Raw genomic sequence first — 8,970 nt, 5'->3', positions numbered from 1 at the left:
CAGCGCACACATGCACTTTTCAGCCATAATAACAACACCGGGCTGCAAAACAGGCCTAATCCCCCGGCAGACTTTAAACAAAACGTCTCCATTGACCATCTCGTCCTTTGATAACCGGACTGATGAGTGATCTGTGTGTGTGTGTGTGTGTGTGTGTGTGTGTGGGTGTGTGTGTGGGTGGGTGGGTGTGTGGGTGGGTGGGTGGGGGTGTGGGTGTGTGGGTGGGTGGGTGGGTGGGTGGGGGTGTGGGTGGGTGGGTGGGTGTGTACCGAGGGGGGGGCTGACTGTTCACATGTCTCGTCAGGTGATGTATGTTGCCGGCTACCTGCGGCGCAGCTGTAGACGGTTTGGGAGCGCACGTCTGGCCCCAGAACCCGAGGTAAACACACTCACTTTGGGTGGAGGGGGATTAACTGACAGACACACAAACACACACAGCTCGTCACGATCATATATGGAATCTCTCTAATTTGCACAGACGATGCAAAACATTGGCGCTTACATCACAGAGGCAAATATTGGCAGTGTCACAGGCTCAAGCTCGCGCGCGGGTTTGTTTTAATTAGTGAGACGTCAAGATGAGTGAGAGAGGGGATCATGTTCCCTCCGTCGCTGAAACGTCCAACTTTATTTTTATGACCTTAAAGATACTGACAGAGCAAGTTTTGAGTTTGATTTGTGATAAACAAACTAAATTTAATGTTTATTCTGTTACTGATGGGAAAGCATCAAGGCATTAATCATGGCGTGCTGAAAAGGGGCGTGTAGAGAGCGGGGTGAGCAGACTAATGTGCAGGGACAAGATGGAGAAGGGTGTTGAGAGTGACGCCAGGGCTGCTTGTGATAAATGAAACCTGAGGAGACGGTTGACAGGGCGCCGGCTGCTTGTCCCTGCTGTTGTATAGAAAAGAGGGATTGTGTGGACTGGAGGGCTACAAACCTGGCAACCGAGATAAGGGGAACCATTCTCTCTTTTGCAGCTCGAGGTATAACACACACACACGCACACACACACAGTCGTATCTCCCCGACTTCAAAGGACATTATATTGTCTTCCATTGATTTCTTGAAGACTTATTCTAACCCTTAACCACAGTTAATACTTTTAACATAAACGTAACCTACTGTATATCTATCCTTATCCTTAACCTAGATCTAACCTATAACTTACCTTAACTGAACCTTAACCTTTCCTAAATCTGTGACCTTAAACCTTGACTTAACCTCAAAACTTGTTTTCACCTTAAAAGTTAATCATTGACGTTATATGGACTTGCTTTTTGACCCCATTATATGACCCAGTGTAATTTTAGGTCCCCACAACACGTGTAATACCTGGACCACACACACACACATGCTTTCTTATATGCTCATTGACATAGCACATACCTCAAGCTTTATTTGATCCCAACCTCAACCAATTGTGTTATCTGATATAGAGCTAGTTCTACTTCCCCACCCTAAGGTCTAAAGTCTAACCATATCCCTGAATGCAAGTCTTTACCCTCAGATGGCCCTTTAAAAAATTGAGGACCGTCCAAAATGTCCTCACTCCACATGGTCTATGCTCAAAGTGGTCTTCACAGAGACTGAAGTCCAAGTTCACACACACACACACCTTCACACACCTGTTCAAAATTGCACCAGAATCATTTGGTTGCAGCCGGTGTGGTTGTGGTCCAGAAGCAACCGAGCCGCCCGCCAAAGAACATACCAGCAGGCCGTGTAGAAAAGCCTGTGTGTGTGTGTCTGTGTGTGTGTGTGTGTGTCTGTGTGTGTGTGATGGATTGGTGTGATCGCAGGAGCATGAATAAGCATTTTGTGTGCGTGCCTTTGAATCCGAGATCACACACACTCGCACGCTGGCGGCGCAGTGCAGCGGGTCAGGAGTGTGTGTGTGGGCCCGGGCCCCGGACGGCTGAACAGTAATGTCAACGGGTTGATGTGGTGAGGCCTGTCATGAGAGCGCTGTAGGTTCGCACCGTCAGCTGTGCCTCATCAGGGGAAACCCTCACCGCCAAACCTCTCTTCTTCCTGCTCAGCTCGGGCGCTCCTCACCCCCCCCCCCCCCCCCCCCCCCCCTTTGAGCTCCCATCTGTTTCCCCTCGCCTCCACACCGTCACCTCTTCTTGCCCCGTTTTATCAGGTCTTTTCAGATTTCCTAGCAACCCCTCCCCCCCCCCCCCCCCCTCGGACATTTCCACTTTTGTCTTTCAGCAAATTCTTCATTAAAAGCCGCGCAACTTCAAAAAGATTTTCATCCCCTATCCTCTTTCTGTTTTGCAGGTCACTAACCTCTGGAACTTTTGGCACCCTCTCACCTCAATACATCGCTGGTATCCATACCAACCTTCGTCAAACACTCTTCGAAATGTTTGATCTGGCTTAAACGCCCTACCTTCAGTGCTGGGAGGTGGAGCGGTGTCAAGTTTGCATGCATTCACAGACGGCACGTAGGTACAGGGCATGTGAGTCGAAGCAGGGGAAGCGGAGGCCCTGTCCACATTTCCCAGAGGATGTCAGAGACTGTTTTTCTCACGGTGGTCTGCGTAGAGCTAAGAGCTGGCACGGCTTGGCACGGGTTGGCAGAGGAAGTGGCTGCCTGAACCCCGCAAGGGATTCCGGCCAGTTCCATTTCCTGTCAGACATCCTCCCAGAGGAAAGGAGCTCCGGGACATCAGAGTCAAAACCCACAGGGGTAGAAGCATAGAGTGCCGTGCTCAATTTAAACGTTTGATTTCACTTATACCCAACAGTAGTAACGGAGGAATTACCTTAATAAATCTGAAGGACCCTTGAAGCCACAGGGATTCAGAAAGTACGAATTGGTGCATTAACTTAAGTCCTTCTCTTAAATATGTTTTGCGCTCATCACATAACTAATAATATCCCGTACTGCACATCCAGCTGGCCTGTCATAATGTGGTGCATGGGCTCATGCAGCATCTCTTCTCATCAAAAATGTTCGTTTAAGTGGTTAAAAAAAAGAATAAACCAAATTTACCTCCACTGTATCAGAGTAGAGGCACAAATCTGGATGATTCAAACCCAAACCATGTTCTGATTATGTAATGATTCTTCATCTGGTTGATTTAGTTCATTTGCAGTAGGGCTATAATTAGAGCCAGGGTTTTAATGTGCAGATCATAATGTAAAACCTCTGCAGCACGCCCATTGAACTTTGGGCATCTCCTTAAAGTACACTCAGATCACAAACAGGTTGTATAACAGTGTCAAATTATGCTGACCAAACGTTATAAATGAATCTTCTACGTTAAGTAATAGGTTGGCATTTCCCTGCAGGTGAATTATTGCATTTGTATTGTTTAAAGGCTCAGATTACACTGGGCTGACTTCTTCCCTGTCTGGCAATTAAAGTTTAAACTATAATTGCTGATAACCCGAGGCGTCGCTGCATGTTTCCTCCGCAGCATACTAGCTCCGCTATCGTCTACCACTGTCTGGCCCTCTGTCTCCTGAGCTCATGTTTTTTTGATTGCAGACATGCGAGACGCGGGGCAGAGTTTGCCTCTGTGGTTTTCAGTCATGCATTCTCTCACTCGACATTCCACACATCTCCATACAGCCTTCTCTCTATCCCTCTTTCTCTTCTGTTTGTGTCTGAGGGCCGAATACCACAAAAATCACTGGCTGTCACTAACAGATCTGTCACAGGCACTGCATTACAGCGATAGACTCTACAAATCATGATTATGCCCCGATACAAATATAATTCAGACTTGCAGCACTTCAAATCTGCAGAATCTGCGATCGCGTTGGGATTCCTGGAACTAGAAACTTAATTTGGGCTAAAGCTATTTCATATGGAGGCTGAAGCGCGAACACCGCCGAGCACAAGGGAGCCACAGATTCACAAGGAAAGCCGTTTTCGGGGTTTTATGACGTGCTAATGTCGAGGAATGCTATTCGCCTGGCTATTAAGGGCTTAGATAGGAAAGAGGCCCTTAAGTTCAGGAAAAAGGGAAAAAAAGAAGCAAGATTCACTAATAGAAACCGTGAGGGGCGGGATGTCGTGCAAGGTCAAGCCCTCTTCCGGTCTAGGATATCTGCGGATTCCAGGGTTTACAGCAAAATTCCTCTGACCTTTGTAAGGGTCAAGATAATTCTCTTGATGTATAGCTGTATTTGTGTCAGGGAGAATCAGAGAAAGTTACAGGGCAGGAACTCCTCTCATCGCAGCATCACAGGGAATCCGAAAGGAGAAGAATCTTGATCAAGAAGGTTTCCAGATACAGACTTCGGGTGCCAGTGTTTCCCGGCCCTGAGGAGCGCCATTGCCTCGGCGAGAGAAAGGCGTCAGAGGACAGCGGGGGCCTATTGTGTCTGGGGGTAATTCATCACAAGGGAAGGTAATGAAAAGCCTGGAGGGGGACGTGAGGGGCGACTGTAAATCTAGCCAAGCCGCAACAACCTGCATGCCAGAGCATTAACTTGCGTGGTGCCTGTCTGTCAAAGTTTGTAAAAGTCTTTGTGTGTGTGTGTGTGTGTGTGTGTGTGTGTGTGTGTGTGTGTGTGTGTGTGTAGTTTCCTTATATTATATCTTAATGTCTCTCTCTCATTAAATCCCTTTAAACAAATAGAATGCCACTCGGAGTGCACATACCTCCACCAAGGCACAACAGTCCCATTATGAAACCATATTTAAATGCAATAGATCTGCATTTTTCATGAGACATGTCGGTTTTCAGCTATATCCATGAATTCCTTTCTGAGGAATCAAGGAAAAGTGTTGAAAAACGTCCCTTCTACCCAAATTTTAAAGAAAGAACAGCTCTGTTTCCCCCTGATCCCAAATGGTTGAGTGAGTTTATTGTTGAAGCGTCTCTATCCTCCCTGATATCTACGGATGAAAAGTTTTTCATCCTTAACTATTTCCTCAGGTGTTTCCATTGTATAAACATATGATGCAGACAATGATGATGATGATGAAGTGTTTCCAGCCTGACTCCCTCACACTCCATATCTCCTCCCCAATCAGCATCTGCAGGGGCAACAAAGAGATTCATAATGCGGAGAGCGTGCAGGAGGTTACCATTTTTATTACGTAGCTCCTTTGAAATGAAACACTCGGGCTTTTCATGAATCACATCTCTGGCTTGGATTAGGACAAAAGGACGGAAACCACACAGGGGCCTTTATGGAGGAGAGCGGTGAGGTTATGAGCCTCGATTTGGAGCGGAGGAGCGGAGCCACCCCTCAGTCCTCAGAAATGTCTCCTCTGGCTGTCTGCTGCTTTGATTACGTTCCTTGACACAACTCTTGCATTGCAATAATCACTAAAACATACATACAGTCCCAAAACCCATAAACACATCCCTCATTGCGTGACACCACCCTTTTCTACTCCGCTCTCCTTTAAAGCCGCAGGTTTTTCCAGAATAGTTTTTAGCACACTGCAGTCGTGTTCTGGCAGCCGGACCACACTTGTTGATCACAGCCCTTTTTTTGTGTGTGTTTACGGCTCAGGAATCCATGTGTGTCGTTAGGAGACGCAGCCTCTGTGCCGTCAGATTCCTCTCCTCCACCTACTCCATTGAATAAGGGGTGTTCGTAGTGAAAGAACCTGTAAGAGTTTATATGACAGTGAATAAATTGTGAAGAATAAAGATAGTTAGAGAGAGAGAACTCGAGTTGGCCTTGAGGATTAAAAATGTAGAGCAGTAAATTGTCTTGACGTTTCCTGACCTTTTCATTTTTGCAGTGCAGATAAATGAAATATACATGCCACTCCCTTGTGTTCTTGTTTTTGGCCCTACCTTTGGCTGATGTTGGCATCGGAGAAGGACATATGTGACGCTGTATCAGGCCATGGTAAACACTTCAAACTAAGATGCCTGGAATGCATTTCCTGCTGTCAGAGGGGGGAAAGGGTGCGAGTGTGTTTACACCAATCACGTCTCTTATTCTCACTTTAATAATAGAGATAAACACAAAAACAGCCGGCAACGAAATTGGGAGAGAGGCTGAAGGATCTGTTTTTTGTCCGTTTCATTCGTTTGAGTCAAATTTAATGGAATGATGTGTCTTCTCTGATTGACCTTTTCAAATTGATGCACACAGGCTGAGGGAAAGAGTTTGTTGATAATTGGCCCCATATGTCAGATGATTTATCGGTTTCACAATTGGGCCGATTTTGGAAGTTATTTATTACACTACAGTCGAAACGGGATGACACACTATGTGTTACTGATTATTCAGCGGCTCACGAGTTTGCTATTGTTTATAACGCTAACGAGGAATAATAATACATCGGCCTCAAATTGTAGCTTGGCAGATGCTGGCTATGGTGGGACGGACATGGATTTAATCAGTCTCTGACAGTCAGGCCTTTTGAATCCACTGGAGGAAGGAAACTATTCAAACCACCCTCTAATTTTCATGTTTCCCTCTTTTCTTGCCTCTACTTTGCCATTTTATCGACCAACCGCTTTTTATTTTCCCCTCCCCTCTGCCACTGTGACCACAATGCTGCTGCATCAAATAGATTTCTGTTTTCTACCCCTCCACATTCCACATCTCTCAAGAAAAAGACAGCAGAAGGAAAGATAATACGGTTACCAACAACTACCTGACTTGCTTGTTCCGGCAACTTTACCTAAACTTTGGAATTCATGAAGCCAAAAATCTGTGTCAGTTTTTCCAGATATTTTCCAGAGTTCTTGCTTTATGTTATTTCTGTTCTATTTTATCCAATACATCATTTATTGTTCATGACAGCAGCTCGAGGAGAGAACCTGCAAAAACGCTTAATATGACAAATCCTCTTACATTGCAGGAATGAAAGAAAACATGAAGAGAGGTCGGAGTTAAACTCCCACAACTCTCATCTGAGCTGTATGGACATGTATATATCTTCAAAGCAAGGTTCAAAATAGAGCCACGAGTGAATAAGCAAGCGAGCCAGTGTGAGAGGCGTGGGCGTGCTACTGACATTTCTGAAACACAAAAGAGGTCAAATCTTTATACATATCTTAGGGTGAAAAGTAGCAGATGAAGATTTCCACATGGAACAACGTTGAGATTCGAGAGCTTTCGGTGATGTGGATCCGTGGAGGTTCAAAAGCCCAATGAGCACTTTTGTGACTGTTACAATACTGAGCAGCTATTATTTTGAATACCTTGCAGAGGCCCCCTTAAGACTTAAAACTGCTCAAGTCAGGGCTTCTAACCTCGGAGGTCTCCTATCCAACACTGGCCCCTGGTTCTGTTCATATACCCCCATTATCACAGGGGATATGTCCAAGCTTACCTCACTTTATTAACTTCCCCTCATCTCTCCCAGGGATTTCAAAAGTTTCATTTAAGAAGCTTTGGGCGCAATTTAGCTTTAAACCTTATGATCAGGTCTTGAGATGAATTTCAACAAAATTAAAATGCAATAACTTTTATTTATTGGAACGACCTGCCTCCATACCGTAGTATTCACGCGTGACTCATTCCCTAATGTTGAAGAAGGAGCAGATTGGTACAGACTCCCGCCCCTCCTTGTTTAGGAGCTTGCCTGCTCCTCCCTCCTCTTACTACACTGACACATTGAACTGATTCAGCACCTGGAAGGCCGACAGAGAGCAAAGTGTTGACTGAACCGCTGGCTGGTAGGTGAACCATATTTAATATTACTAAGGCTTTGTGTTTCAATTATAATGGAATTAACTTTGTTGACACTAAAAAGAAATTGGTAACACGAAATAAAATAAGTTGTAAACAAGTTATATTAACACGATTAATGACTGTAATTTGAAAAAAACTAATGTATTTGTGTGTTAGCAATTGGATTCAGTTTTTCCTTGTACTATCAGTGTAATATAATATACAGTAATTTAACAATATAAATAAAAGTTGATGGTTATAGGGATATATAACAATCTAAATCCAATATTTGATGTCCACAATCCAAACTCCATTGTCTTAAGGCAACTTGTTTTGTTGCCCGTAGTTTTCAAGTGTACTTGCATCTCAGCAGAGGATCACAAGGGAAGAGGTTTACAGCCGAGGATGACAACTGTAATTGCATTCCTCAGCTCTCACGTGTCATTTCACTCCTGTCCCTACACTTAAAACTTAAAACCTCGCCACAGGTTTGTTCTCCTGCACATCCAGCCTGCTGCGTGCCCACCTCAGTCAGTTATTGCTGTGATCAAATGACGTCATAACTGCATGACACTGCAAAAAAAAAACGTCAGGGGAGAGAAAGCACACCTTGATCAAACTTGCAGAAGTGGTGTAAGTCATTAGTCATGTATGAGTTTAGTGGTCAGACATGTTTTTTAAACCATGTCAATAATGAAACAGTTTTGCAACACAGTTTCACTCAGTGTTCTTTCCCATAGTGTAAAGTTTAACAGTTCAATTTCAAGGATTTATGCATAAGTATGATAAGTAGTTGGTTTGCATGGAGTTTTCCAAAAACTAGCCTCTAGCAAGTGTTCTAATATTTGAATTCACTTCATAAAATATCGTCATTTAATGCTTGAAGTTTGCACTCAGTTTTAACCTGAATGCTTTTGCAACTGCGATTCTATAATCATTAAGCTAGCATTAAGTTAACAATATTAGATTTTTAAACTTGTGTCTCATCCTCCTTTGCCAGGAACACTTTGTCCTCCCTCAGGTTCCAGCCGAATAAATATACGTAAACATTAATCTCCCTTCCTCTACTGGATTTTAAAGTACACTACTTTTTACTTACCTGTTTCCGCTCATCAACTCAGAGTTCAAACTACCGGCTCATGACATATCCTTTGTTTTTGAGGGAGAAAATAATGAAAAGGACATGACGTACTTGTTTTGCTGGGAAATTTCAAGAAAATGCCCAGTTCTCCGTACATATCCAAAAGCAGTAGTATATTCACCAAGAAACCTGCTTCACCTCTCTGTGCTACTACAGTGTGCTGTCATTTGTTTTGCACCACGTGTGTTTTATTTGTGGTCCCTACTTAGCTGCACGGT

The 8,970-nt window shown here is 44.3% G+C and overlaps 1 long non-coding RNA gene across 3 annotated transcripts; it reads right to left on the bottom strand.

Annotated features, from left to right (window-relative positions):
• Window positions 1–5,048: 5,048 nt before the first annotated feature.
• Window positions 5,049–8,934, bottom strand: LOC128430898 (uncharacterized). Of its 3 annotated transcripts, XR_008334082.1 has the most exons (4): window positions 8,711–8,934; window positions 8,138–8,184; window positions 5,778–5,872; window positions 5,049–5,584 (listed from the first exon to the last, which is right to left on the bottom strand). It is a non-coding gene; the product is annotated as an uncharacterized LOC128430898 (long non-coding RNA). The 3 variants fall into 3 exon arrangements; XR_008334083.1 differs by lacking the exon at window positions 8,138–8,184 and having other exon boundaries at window positions 5,707–5,872; XR_008334081.1 differs by lacking the exon at window positions 8,138–8,184.
• Window positions 8,935–8,970: the final 36 nt, after the last annotated feature.

This window comes from Pleuronectes platessa, chromosome 24 (assembly GCF_947347685.1).
Source record: "Pleuronectes platessa chromosome 24, fPlePla1.1, whole genome shotgun sequence".
NCBI classification, from domain to species: domain Eukaryota; kingdom Metazoa; phylum Chordata; class Actinopteri; order Pleuronectiformes; family Pleuronectidae; genus Pleuronectes; species Pleuronectes platessa.
Note: the sequence above shows the minus strand (reverse complement) of the source record. Positions and strands in the feature narration are given on the sequence as shown.